The following is a 14,270-nucleotide window of genomic DNA, read 5'->3' as shown; positions in this document are numbered from 1 at the left end:
ATTTGTAAGGCCTCCTCAGACAACCATTTTGCTTTTTTACTTTTCTTTTTCTTCAGAATGGTCTTGATCACTGCCTCCTGTACAGTGTCACAAACCTCCATCCATAGTTAATCAGGCACTCTGTCTATCAGATCTAAACCCTTGAATTTATTTCTCACTTCCATTGTACAATTGTAAGGGATTTGGTTTAGGTCATTCCTGAGTGGTCTAGTGGCTTTCTGTGGTGGTGAATTCTGTCAAAACGTCATCCACTGGAGAAGGGAATGGCAAACTACTTCAGTATTCTTGCCTTGAGAACCCCATGAATAGCATGAAAAGGCAAAAAGACAGGACACTGAAAGTTGAACTCCCCAGGTCGGTAGGTGCCCAATATGCTACGGGAGATCAGTGGAGAAAACAACTCCAGAAAGAATGAAGTGATGGAGCCAAAGCAAAAACAACACACAGTTGTGGGTGTGACTGGTGATGGAAGTCAAGTCTGATGCTGTAAATAGCAATATTGCATAGGAATCTGGAATGTTAGGTCCATGAATTAAGGCAAGTGGAATTGGTAAAGGGGAGATGGCAAGAATGCTGCTGCTGCTGCTGCTAAGTCACTTCAGTCATGTCCGACTCTGTGCGACCCCATAGACGGCAGCCCACCAGGCTCCCCCATCCCTGGAATTTCTCCAGGCAAGAACACTGGATTAGGTTGCCATTTCCTTCTCCAATGCATGAAAGTGAAAAGTGAAAGTGAAGTCGCTCAGCCATGTCCGACTCCTAGCGACCCCATGGACTGCAGCCCACCAGGCTCCTCCATCCATGGGATTTTCCAGGCAAGAGTACTGGAGTGGGGTGCCATTGCCTTCTCTGGCAAGAGTGCACATCAACATTTTAGGAATCAGTGAACTAAAATGGACTGGAATGAGTGAATTTAACTCAGATGACCATTATATGTACTACTGTGGGCAAGAATACCTTAGAAGAAATGGAGTAGCCATCATAGTAAACAAGAGTCAAAAATGCAGTACTTGAATGAAATCTCAGAAATGACAGAATGATCTCTGTTCATTTCCAAGGCAAACCATTCAATATCACAGTAATTCAAGTCTATGCCCTGACCAGTAATGCTGAAGAAGCTGAAGCTGAACAGTTCTATGAAGACCTACATGACCTTCTAGAACTAACATCCGCAAAAGATGTTCTTTTCATCATAGAGGGCTGGAATGCAAAAGTAGGAACTCAAAAGACACCTGGCTGCTAACTCGCTTCAGTCATGTCCGACTCTGTGAGATCCCATAGATGGCAGCCCACCAGGCTCCCCCGTCCCTGGGATTCTCCAGGCAAGAACACTGGAGTAGGTTGCCGTTTCCTTCTCCAATGCATGAAATTGAAAAGTGAAAGTGAATTTGCTCAGTTGTGTCCGACTCTTGGCTACCCCATGGAATGCAGCCTACCAGGCTCCTCCTTCCACAGAATTCCATGGAAGAGTACTGGAGTGGGGTGCCATCACCTTCTCCCAAAGATACCTGGAGTAACAGGCAAATTTGACCTTGGAGTACAAAGTGAAGCAGGTCAAAGGCTAACAGAGTTTTCTCAAGAGAATGCACTGGTCATAACACCCTCTTCCAACAACACAATAGAAGACTGTATATATGGACATCACCAGATGGTCAATACCAAAATCAAATTGATTATTTTCTTTGCAGCCAAAGATGGAAAAGCTCTATACAGTCAGCAAAAACAAGACCGGGAGCTGACTGTGGCTCAGATCATGAACTCCTTATTGCAAAATTCAGACAAAGACAGTAAACAAATGTATATTCAATAATAACCAAATGCCATCAAACCCTCATTAAAATTGTTTAATATGCACAGCTCTTAAACATGTTGGTGTCAAAGTACCCATTAGCCAGTATTGATCTTGTCATCTGAATATGTGGAGCCTTCCTGCTTTATGAAATTTGCTGAGTATCCTCTGACACCTGTCCTTATTTTCTGTTGGCCCAGAGCTAGTGGTTGGATTATATCTCAACTTCTTTTGTAAAAAAGTCTAACTTCCAGTTTGATTTTCACCAAATTTATGATTTTCTATTGGCGAACACCAAAAATATCTTTGTACTTCATGGTTGATATTATTAAACACTGCCTTTAACAGCTTCATGACTTTTTACCCATTTTATCTCTACTATCATATAGACTTTTAAGTGTAGAATTAATAGTCATAATAAAGTATAAGCTATTCTGCATACCAACATGCATAGTTAGTAGCTAAACATCATGGTTATGTACTCTGAGTGGTTCTGTTATTGCCATTTTCTTCTCCCCCCCCAATAACCTGGGTGGGGCATGAGTGAGAAACACATCTTTGTTGTTTAAACCACAGATATTTGGGGAAATTTTTAATTATTGCATTGTAAATGAAATTATCCTAATGGTTGCAACTATCCTGCCAAAGAACTCTTGTAGCACGTGAGTGGAGAGGATATGGGAAATTCTAGGGAAACAGCTTATTGAAAGTTATCTTTTTATTTACCTCATGAGACCATCTGAAGACTTCATGTCTACATGCCGTTGTTTCAGTTGCTAACATTGAACTTGACATGGTGACTGACTACCCACCCCTAGCTCTTTAGATACAGCAAAAAAAAAAAAAGATGCCCTTAAACCTGATCTCTCACAGTAATACTTTTCTGCCTAAGGGATGATGGGAAGGAACTGGGAGGGAAGGAATAGAACATAATTAACACCCCCACCCCCGGCATACCCAAGGCTTATATTCAATCAAAAAACGAGAACATACATATTCAATGACACAAAATATAAACCATCAAGGGGTGGAAATGCGCTAGCACTGTCACATCACAGCACAGCTGCAGCCCTTATCTAGAAAAGATTAAATCAAATTATAAATTGGAAGGAAATGATGAGTAGTTTAAGAACAGAATCTTAGGGACATGAAAATATATTTCAAATTTTCAAACATTAGGACAGCAGAAACTCTATTATCATGACTTGTAGGAAATTTAGGAGAGCTATCTAGAGCCCATTGTGGAATTTAAAACTCTATTACACATTTTCCCTAACAGACTATGGGAAATAAATTATTCACAACTTAGTAATCACTGAAGGCTTTTTTTCCCCTTTAAATATGGTTCAGGGAAAAACCTACAAGATGTCCATAATTTTACCTATCATCTTTGAAATAAAAAACTCTATGATGACAAGCTGCATGCTGACAATACATTTAAGATCACCTGAATGTTTTTGGCAAAATATCACAGTATAGTTGTATCTTGGTACATCAAAGCTGTTTCTAACTTTCAGATACTTTAGATCCTAGTTGAAAGTACATATTATGGAAATGTACATTTGAAAGGTACTGTAAAACCATGCACGTAAAATGAATTTTCAGTCTTATTTAACATTTCATGGTGTGATTTCCATGGCTGTTATTCTAAATATTACTTCAGCCTGAACTTTTTTTAAAGACACGTGCAGTGTTTTTGATTTTTCATCAGCCTTGCAGATACAGAAACTGTGATTGTAGTCTGTGTGCTTTTACTCAGATGTAGAGGCTGTAAAAATACTTTCAAAAATCGATAATCAGTAAATTTTTTTATGAGGTTGCAGTGACTATTGCAAAATCCTTCTTTAATTTCTTAAGGATGTGAAACTATGTCTACATTTTTCTGTCATTTCCTTTCAATTTCCTTGGAAGTTTAAATATGCCACTCAGCACGTTCTGTAAGTTACCCTTCAAAAAATAAAGTTAAAATAACACTGCTCCAGAGACATGACCCAATCTCTTAGCTCTCTAACTTTAAACTTTTATGTCCTTGTATGCCTTTTGTAGCAAAATTTAGTGCACCAAGATTTCTACAACGTCTAGTCTTATTTTGCAGATATCCATAATGTATGCACAGATAATGCATGTGTGTATTTGAATATCTTCTGGAGGCAGTTTCTCTAAGATATCTTTAAATAATGCCCTGTAGTCTGTCCTAAGTGGACTAAGTGATTAAAATGCAAAATTCCAGGATGTGACTATTTGTGAGCAAATTCATTACATTATTGACATTTTACAATCCAGCATCTTATACCAGATAAACAGTAATAAAACAACTGTGCTTATCCAGCAAAGGATAGGTAACATAACATATATTTAGAAATCTTCAAGAGGCTACAATTGGATGGTACTACCATCCCAATAGAGATAATTAACTTGAAGTTTTATTATAACTATTTATACACATTACTCTCAACCAGAAACCTTTTAACATGCCATTGTTATGTCACTGTTCTTAGTGAGAAAATTACTCAAAAGTATATTTATAGATTTATAAACAACTGTTAAAAACTTATAAATCAATTAGTATAGATTAGGCCTAGGTTGATTCATTTCATCCTAACAACTTGTAAATTAGGGATTTACTAAATGTGCTAAAGCAGTAAAGTAGAACTGTTCATTTATTTTGGGGACTGGTTGTTTTGAGTTTTACTTTTAATAAAGTCAGCTTAAGGAATAAACTCTCCATCAGGTTCTGTTTCTTTTGCCCTCCTCACATGGAAGTATACGTAAAATACAAAATTGCCTAGCTTCTGTTATGTAGAACTATCAAGCGTTTTAAATTAAGCTAAAGGTTATTAGATCCTTGATGTGAGCATCTTGCAAAAGTAAAAAAAAAAAAAAAAAAAAAAAAGTGATCAATCCCTGATGTAAGCATCTTGTAAAAGTGGGAAAAAAAAAAAGATTCTAGTTTTGATTCTGTCACAGACTGCCGCTGCTGCTACTAAGTCGCTTCAGTTGTGTCCAACTCTGTGCAACCCCATAGACGGCAGCCCACCAGGCTTCTCTGTCCCTGGGATTCTCCAGGCAAGAATACTGGAATGGGTTGCCATTTCCTTCTCCAATGCATGCATGCATGCTAAGTTGCTTCAGTTGTGACCGACCCTGTGTGACCCCATGGATGGCAGCCCACCAGGCTCCTCTGTCCCTGAGATTCTCCAGGCAAGAACTCTGGTGTGGGTTGCCATTTCCTTCTCCATGTCACAGACTAGTTTTCTGAATTGAAGCATCTGACTCAACCTCTTTGAAGTTCTAACATCTACAAAAGAAGAGGTTGAATGTGGGTGTGGGGTTCCTCCAGCTCTGCATTCTTTGTCCATCAGTCAACTTTCTGTTTTTGATTTGTTCATATTGTTCTTAACATTCATGAACATGAAATTTGTTTTATCTGATGAAGACTTGATTTCTTAAGAAGAGTTATTAGGCAATTTTAATCTTAAAAGCGGTGCTCCCAAATCTAGACACAGTAAAACATTATATACTACAACTATTGAATGTAGTTACTCCAACGAATACTTTCTTTGCTCTTGTGCCAGTCAATAGCCCATTTGCCCCTTGATCTGGTCCCCTTTCTCCTCCAGTTCTGCTCTGTTTCAGAGGTTGAGCATAGCGATCTAGATTTCCCAAACTCCCTCACTGAAGCAGCCTTGGAGGATAATATGTCCTTGACTCCCTTCACCAGAGAACATACCGTAGGAAGTTTGGGAAGCTGAGTGCGACCAGCGGTGGTGCCTTTAGGATCTGCCTCAGCTCTGGAGCCGAGGCCCCTTGCTCCATAGGCAGCCTGCAGTCAGTGACTGAGCATGGTCAGGACAGAAGATTCCCCTGCAGAAAATTTATGTGATGGAGCAAATTGTTAGACTGGTTGAGTCTTTCTCAAGACTCTCTGACAGTCTGAGACCCTTAGTACCTAGTGCTTGGATCTGCCTCCTCTCTTTTCACAGGTCCCATTTTACCTCTGAGTCTGCAGGCTTTCTTTACTGTTCCTTCCCTTTATCTTTCATCGGTGTTCAGTCAAATCAATTGAACTTCTAAATCCATCTTGACATCTCCTTTCCAGAGGACATGAATTTATGCATTTGTTGATTACTTCTGACTCCATGCAGCCAATGGGATACACTGAAGGGAGACTGGAGGAAGAAAGCAAGAGAGACCCTTGTACATCTCTCCTGCTCTCTCCACTAAAGGAGGCATCCCAGTGTGGCTGCACCTCCTCCTTCATGACACTAGCCCCTGCCACAGGGCTACTTTTTCTGTGAGTCACAGTTCCTGTCTAAGTGGTTTCTAGGCTCCAGTAGCCCTAGCTTCTCCCAGCTGCTTTAAGGACACTGGTAGCTTCCTGTTATCATTAACATTCTCGTTATTTCATTATCTTTTATCCCCAGGATTGTCATCTGGTAAAAGGCAGTTACCAAGCACTATCTTTTGGTACTTTGGTGTCTTCCTATTGTCTACCTGAGCTCTGAGTCACTTGGGGACGGCAAATGTCCTCTTAATTTCCTTTCAAACTGCCTCCTATACTTCGCTTTTTTGGAGCATTGTACCACTGCTCTTCTGGTAAAAGACTACTTCCCTCTTTTCTTTCAGATAGTGTTCCTTCTCTCCCTTGCGGTGCCCCAAATTAAGGCAAGCCCACCTCCCTCCCTGGCCATGGGTTTTAGGCCGTGAATCCAGTCTCAGCCAATCAGAATCATTTTCCAGGAATTGTTAAAGATGCTGGAGAGCAAGGATTCTTCTTATAAGCTTGTGGCTATAGAGGGCTATGCAACCCATACCTGCCTGGGGCCATGTTGTGGAAAGCGCCTATCTGAAGCTGGGCTAACATCAAAGGACAGAGACCTAAGAACACTTTTTAAGCTCCTAGGTAAATATGGGAAGAATGCAGTATTAACTGCAAAGTACAAATCAACCCCCAAAACTCTCCAATCATAAAAGTCTTTTTCTTCTAGCTTGCCAAAAGGGAATTTTAAGTAGAGTGGTGTGGTGGTAGGAGAGGAAGTCATGGGAGATAAAGTTAATTTGGGGTCATGGGCACAGAAAAGGAAGCTAAATATGGGTGTCTGGATAGTTGCTGAAGACTGAAACAACATAAGAAACACAGCACCCAGCAGACATTGACTTATCTCCACAGTTTTCATTTCTGTGTTTCTGGCCCTTTCTGCCACTTATGATGTCTGTACATTTGTTCTTTTTATTATATTGTGACGAATCTTCCCTAACTCTTTGAAGTCAGAGCCCTTTAGTTTTACCACCACCGGGTGCTGACATCTGTGACTAAACTCCCTAGTTGCTTTGGAATTTTTTTGAACCAGTTGCCGTAAATTAGAGAAAAGGAGCTTGTCTAAAATTAAACTGTTTATTCATAAAACAATAACATTTTTGTGGCAAGAAATAAAACAGATTTCAAATGCCTATGAGTGAATTGTTGAAAATAACATCTAAACAATCATCTATATTTTCCTTAATTTTGAATGAACTGTTTTAGCATATGTTTTGTTTAATGCTGTAGATATATGGGCTATCGTCACTGAATAACTTACTCCGTGCCGTGAATGGATAGGTTTCTGTTCAGCAGGGATTTAAGATCAGTGTTTTTTCCCCACTAAGTTACATAAACTTTACTTAGGCTAGAAAATTTTTCTTTTAGCTGCTCTGAACTTCTTGCACTAAATTGGCCACTTACCTGGACCGCTTTGATTTTCTGAGTGAATCCCTTTTGAATTATCATGTTTGTCTTAATCTTCGTAAGAACACTTAACATTTGTACCACCAAATAAAGTATTGTTTGAATCAGTTAGAACTTTAAAAAAAAAAAGTTATTGACATGCTTTGGTTACTCATAATCATACTGTTTGTGATTAAATAGAATAAGTTAAATATATTACTTATACCCAGTTATAAGCAGTTATTCATACTTGTGAGCAAATGACTATAAATTATTATTTCAGAATTTCAGCTGACTTTGACTTCTTTGACACATCAGCAGTGAGCATATTGAATCTTGAAGGGTATTTCTTGACTAGAGCGGTGAGTGCATGGTTGTTCAATCTAGTGTTCTTTATTTACCTGTACATTTATGTTTTTATATGTATATTTTGCAATAATATTTGATAATAAAATTATACATATATATGTTTTTATATAGGCTGATCTTCCTCTTTCTCAAGATTCTCTTTCTTTTATTTAGGGCAGGGTGAGCACAGAAAGGGAAAATGAGCTCTTTTTTCCCATTAGACTATTTGAGAGAGGGGAATCTGTGAACACTTGCGGATGGAGTATCTTTGTCTTATTAACTGCAGTTTTTAAGTATCTGTCCCCTTGGTTGATTGGAAACTCCATGAGTACAAAGCCTGTCTCTGGTCTCTTCTGGTGTATTCCCAGAGCTGGCACAATGCTTTCTTCAATGTAGATGCCTAAACCTTCTCTGGTGAAGTATAGAATTCATGAAATTATCATTGAATGAATGCATCCTTCAAACATTTTTACTCAGATAGGATTCAATACCTAGAATTACTTTTGGATTTCTTTATGATGTTAAGTAAGTTACATCTCTCAGACTCATTTTTCTCATGATAATATCATCTTTAATAAGGTTGTCCTGAGGATCAAACATAATTAGGTAAAGTATCAAGCACAGTATTGCCATCCCCTGAGTCCTCCATGGTTACCATATTGGGGATCTTTGGTAGCACTCCAGAAATATCAGAAAACTTGTCTTAAAAAGCTAAAGTGTTCATACTGAATTTTCTTCTATCAAATGAGATCTTTAAGCACTCTCCTCTGGTTGTAATTCCATTATAGAATTCAGTTGTATGAGAAGGACTGATAGAGAAATAGTTTATAAGCCCACTATTACCACTTAAAATAGTAACATAATTTAGCAGCACACAAAAGGGTAGTAAGAGTTAATTTAGGTATCAGATATTGTGTTCAACCCACAGAAAGTGTGATTTGTCATGCCAGTGTATGAACACATCCAGATCACATCTTTTCCCACGTCTCACATTAGGCCACAGCAGACTTTCCACATCCATGAGGCATTAAAACAACATGTCAAGGCTGTTTTAGATTTAATGGCAGAATGCTCCTTCCCCTGCAAGGGAGATGAACTTTGAGCTGGGCAGAAATGACTGTCCTATCCAGTTGAAAAGAAACAGGAGGCACCAAAGCTTCAACTGTCGTTCAGAACAAAGTAAAACAGTACCTGGATGTTTGGGGATTCCTTTGGCACTGGTCTGTAATGAGGTGGAGGAAACTAATGCCAGACACATATAATTTTGCCAGCCAGAGAAAAAAAAATCAGCATCATTTTAAGGGTGTGCTTTTCTAAAGTTAGCCCAACCCTCGCTGGTTTGCTATTTGCAACTTCAAGATTAACTGGAATCTTCTAGATACACTTTGTAACAGAAAAAAATATATATGTATATACATTGAAAAAACGAAAGGAAAATAATGTAAAAAAAAAAGGTAAATAAGTTTGTCCAGCAAACTTCACAGTTATGTAACTTTTATGAGGCTATGAAATATTTAGACAGCCTGTTTTTTGCAAAAGTCATCTTGTGTTTGGCTATTGCTTCTTCATGTTCCACCCCGTGCAAACAATCCTTTCTTCAACCTCAGTTCCCTCTGGTTATGCTTACATTTAGAATCAAATTCCCTTTCCCTTCCTCCCTCTTCTCTAGCTTCTTCCTTTCTATTCTTTCAACAAACTCTTATTGAGCACTTACGGTGGGTAGGTACTTCACTAAAACCTTTGATAAATTATCTCATATTCTTCATGATAACCTTGGGAGATAAATAATATTATTTTTCCCTATTAAACAAGAAACAGCTACTAGAAATTAATATTTGGGAAAGTAAGAGGTTTGTTCTGGGGTTCAAGGCCACACAGGTATAAGGTGGTAGAGCTGAGCTTCATTTACATTGCCTTCCGATTCTGTACTCTTTAATACCAAGTAAGCAATGCTATCTTACTTGTGTGCAAAGAGCATCCAAATAGCGAGATAAATGTCTTTTCATATATGCAAAAAGATCTATTTCTGCTTTATTGACTATGCCAAGGCCTTTGACTGTGTGGATCACAATAAACTGTGGAAAATTCTGAAAGAAATGGAAATACCAGACCACCTGACCTGCCTCTTGAGAAACCTATATGCAGGTCAGGAAGCAACAGTTAGAACTGGACATGGAACAACAGACTGGTTCCAAATAGGAAAAGGAGTACTTCAAGGCTGTATGTTGTCACCCTGCTTATTTAACTTATATGCAGAGTACATCATGAGAAACGCTGGGCTGGAAGAAGCACAAGCTGGAATCAAGATTGCCGGGAGAAATATCAATAACCTCAGATATGCAGATGACACCGCCCTTAGGGTAGAAAGTGAAGAGGAACTAAAGAGCCTCTTGATGAAAGTGAAAGAGGAAACTGAAAAAGTTGGCTTAAAGCTCAACATTCAGAAAACGAAGATCATGGCATCTGGTCCCATCACTTCATGGGAAGTAGATGGGGAAACAGTGGAAACAGTGTCAGACTTTATTTTGGGGGGCTCCAAAATCACTGCAGATGGTGATTTCAGCCATGAAATTAAAAGATGCTTACTCCTTGGAGGAAAGTTATGACCAAGCTAGACTGCATATTCAAAAGCAGAGACATTACTTTGCCAACAAAGGTCTGTCTAGTCAAGGCTATGGTTTTTCCAGTGGTCATGTATGGATATGAGAGTTGGACTGTGAAGAAAGCTGAGTGCTGAAGAATTGATGCTTTTGAACTGTGGTGTTGGAGAAGACTCTTGAGAGTCCCTTGGACTGCAAGGATATCCAACCAGTCCATTCTAAAGGAGATCAGTCCTGGGTGTTCATTGGAAGGACTGATGCTAAAGTTGAAACTCCAATACTTTGGCCACCTCATGCGAATAACTGACTCATTGGAAAAGACCCTGATGCTGGGAGGGATTGGGGGCAGGAGGAGAAGGGGATGACAGTGGATGAGATGGCTGGATGGCATCACTGACTCAATGGACGTGAGTTTCAGTAAACTCCGGGAGTTGGTGATGGACAGGGAGGCCTAGAGTGCTGTGATGCATGGGGTTGCAAAGAGTCGCACATGACTGAACAACTGAACTGACTGAACTGAAGTCTCCTAAATCTCAGAAGTCTACATTAAACATTTTTCCAAACTTGCATTTTGACAGCAGGTCAGAGAATGGTGAAGCATTTTACTACAGAAAGTTGGTAGTACATGAAGTGATGCTGAATCTCAAAAGTCATTCCATCTGTCCTAAGTCTCTTCAGTAGTATCAGACTCTTTGTGACCCTTTGCACTGTAGCCTGCCAGTCTCCTCTGTCCATAGGATTCTCCAGGCAAGGATACTGGAGTTGGTTGCCATTTCCTCCTCCAGGGGATCTTCCTTACCCAGGGATTAAACCTGTGTCTCCTGCATTTGCAGGCAGGTTCTTTATCACTAGCTCCATCTGAGGGATATGCAAAATAAAACCACAATGAGATATTGCCTCACATTTGTTAGAATGGCCATCATCAAAAAGTCTACAAACAATAAATGCTGGAAAGGGTATGGAGAAAAGGGAACACTCTTGCACTGTTGGTGGGAATGTAAATTGATATAGCCACTATGGAAGACGGATTGGAATGCAGATTCCTTAAACAACTAAGAATAAAACCACCATATGACTCAGCAATCCCACTCCTAGGCATATACCCTAAGGAAACCAAAATTGAAAGAGACACATGTATCCATCCCATTGATCATTGCAGCACTATTTACAATAGCTAGAACATGGAAGCAACCAAGATGTCCATCGACAGATGAATGGATAAAGAAGTTGTGGTATATAAACACAATGGAATACTACTCAGCCGTAAAAAGGAATGCATTTGAGTCAGTTCTAATGAGGTGGATGAACCTAGAACCTATTATACAAAGCGAGGGAAGTGAAGTCGCTCAGTCGTGTCTGACTCTTTGCGACCCCATGGACTTTTAGCCTATCAGGATCCTCCGTCCATGGGATTTTCCAGGCAAGAGTGCTGGAGTGGATTGCCATTTCCTTCTCCAGGGGATCTTCCCAACCCAGGAATAGAACCCGGGTCTCCCGCATTGCAGGCAGATGTTTTACCGTCTGAGCCACCAGGGAAGTCATACGAAGTGAAATGAGTCAGAAAGAGAAAGATAAATACTGTATTCAAATACATATACATTGAATCTAGAAAAAATGGTACTGAAGAATTTACTCATAGGGCAGCCGTGGAGAAACAGACATAGTGAATAGACTTATGGACATGGAGAGAGGGGAGGAGAGGGCGAGATGTATGGAAGGAGGAACATGGAAACTTACAGTACCATATGTAAAATAGCCAACTGGAATTTGCTGTATGGCTCAGGAAACTCAAACAGGGGCTCTATATCAACCTAGAGGGGTGGGATGGGGAGGGAGCTGGGAGGGAGTCTCAGAAGGGAGGGGATATACGTATACCTACAGCTGATTCATGCTGAGGTTTGACAGAAAAGGGCAAAATTCTATAAAGCAGTTATCCTTCAATAAAAAATAATTAAAAAAGAAAGACCAGAAGTAACATGCTGGCATAGACGTGGAGAAAAGGGAACCCTTGTGCACTGTTGTTGGGATTATAAATTGGAACAGCCACTATGTAAAACAGAATAAAAGATCTTCAAATTAAAAATAGAACTATCTTATGATTCAGCAATTCTACTTCTGGGAATATATCCAAAGAAAATGAAAACCTTGACTCCAAAAGATACCTGCATCCCCACTTTCATAGCAGCATTATTTACAATAGCCAGGAGACAGAAACAACCTAAGCATACATTGATGGCTGAATGGGTAACGGAGTTGTTGTCTATATACACAACGAAATATTACTCATCCACAAAAACCAAGCAAATCCTACCACTTATACAAAATGGAGGGACCTTGAAGACCTTATGCTAAGTGAAATAAGTTGGACAGAGAAAGCCAGATACTACATGATCTCACTTATATGTGGAATCTAAAGAAAATAAAAAAGCAGGGTCATAGAAAGAGATGGGATGTGGTTACTGGAGACAGAGGATGAGGAGAGGAGAAATTGAAGAAAGGTGGTCAAAGTCACAGATTTCCAGATATGATTAATAAGTACTGAGAATATAATGTACAATGTGATAACTATAATTAACACTGCTGTGTAATATATAGGAAAGTTAAGAGAGTAAGTCCTAAGAATTCTCATAACAAGGAGAAAATTTTTTTATTTTTCTGTATCTATATAAGATGATGATGTTAGCTGAACCTGTAGTAATAATCATTTCATAATATATGTAAAGCAAGTCATTGCAATGTGTCTTAAACATATACAGTGGTATATGTCAACTATTTCTCCTAAGACTGGGAAAAAACGCCAATGAAAATCTGGAGCCTTATGATAGCCCAGACAGTAAAGCATCTGCCTGCAATATGGGAGACCCAGGTTCAATCCCTGGGTCAGGAAGATCCCCTGGAGAAGGAAATGGCACCCCATTCCAGTACTCTTGCCTGGAAAATTCCATGGATGGAGAAGCCTGGTAGGCTACAGTCCATGGGGTCACAAAGAGTCAGACACGACTGAGTGACTTCGCTTTCACATTCCACATTTCCAAAACAACTTGTTTGCAAGATAGACTTTTATTTGATGTAACATGTCTTGGTTTTCTACATTTGATTTGCAAAATATGTTACTCTGATAGATTTGTCAGTCTCTAGGCAAGTACTGAAGTGATGAAGTATGCAGAGAACTTTAACATATAATTAAGAACACCTCAGGAAGACTGAAAGATACTCTTCCTTCCTGTGTGTTTACCAGTTGCATTCCAAGAGTAGAACTGGTGTGGCTTAACAAAAAAGACTCTTTCTGTTTTGTCTACTTATGCCTGTGGTTTAAGTATTGTTTGAAAGAGTTTGCTTTAGCACAGAAAAAAAAAATCCACTAAAGTTTTTATTAAACCGATGAAATAAAGTACCAGTGGAACTCACACATTTAAACAGACTGCCGGGACCTGAAATAAACATAAGTCATCTTTTATTTCTTATTCACTACTATTCCAGGTTGTACAAGGTGAATGTATACATGAAAACACATATATTAGCTTGGAAAAATTTAACTGCTTTTGAATTGTTGACAACAAAGCTATGCATGCAGTAACATGCAGTTACAATTTTAGGTGGCATTAAATCCTGCCTTGTAGATCTTAATCTGTATAGCTTGGGAGAAGTGTAATCATCCTGATTCTTCCCTGGCAGGAAGGTACTCTAGGCACAGCTTTGTTTCTCTATTGATAACTCTGTCTGCTGTACATTTTTAGATGCTTTCTTGAGGCTTTGCCCTGTGGTAGTAGCAAGCTCCAGCAACTTTGGTTACATAAATGATGCCTCAATTATATAATGCTGTTTTATT

At 39.2% G+C, this 14,270-nt stretch overlaps 1 long non-coding RNA gene across 2 annotated transcripts in view; it reads left to right on the top strand.

The window, feature by feature from the left end:
* Nucleotides 1-14,270, top strand: part of LOC129655535 (uncharacterized) — a 49,447-nt gene that overhangs the window by 22,552 nt on the left and 12,625 nt on the right. Inside the window, exon 3 of one of the 2 annotated variants that reach the window (XR_008716035.1) lies at nt 7,777-7,855. The exons of the other annotated variant lie outside the window; for it this stretch is intronic. This is a non-coding gene — a long non-coding RNA (uncharacterized LOC129655535). The remainder of the gene's footprint in view (nt 1-7,776; nt 7,856-14,270) is intronic. 2 annotated transcript variants of the gene reach the window in all.

The sequence above is a fragment of the Bubalus kerabau genome, chromosome 1, assembly GCF_029407905.1.
Source record: "Bubalus kerabau isolate K-KA32 ecotype Philippines breed swamp buffalo chromosome 1, PCC_UOA_SB_1v2, whole genome shotgun sequence".
Taxonomy (NCBI): domain Eukaryota; kingdom Metazoa; phylum Chordata; class Mammalia; order Artiodactyla; family Bovidae; genus Bubalus; species Bubalus kerabau.
The sequence above is the reverse complement of the archived record's forward strand: the minus strand, read 5'-3'. Positions and strand labels throughout refer to the sequence as shown.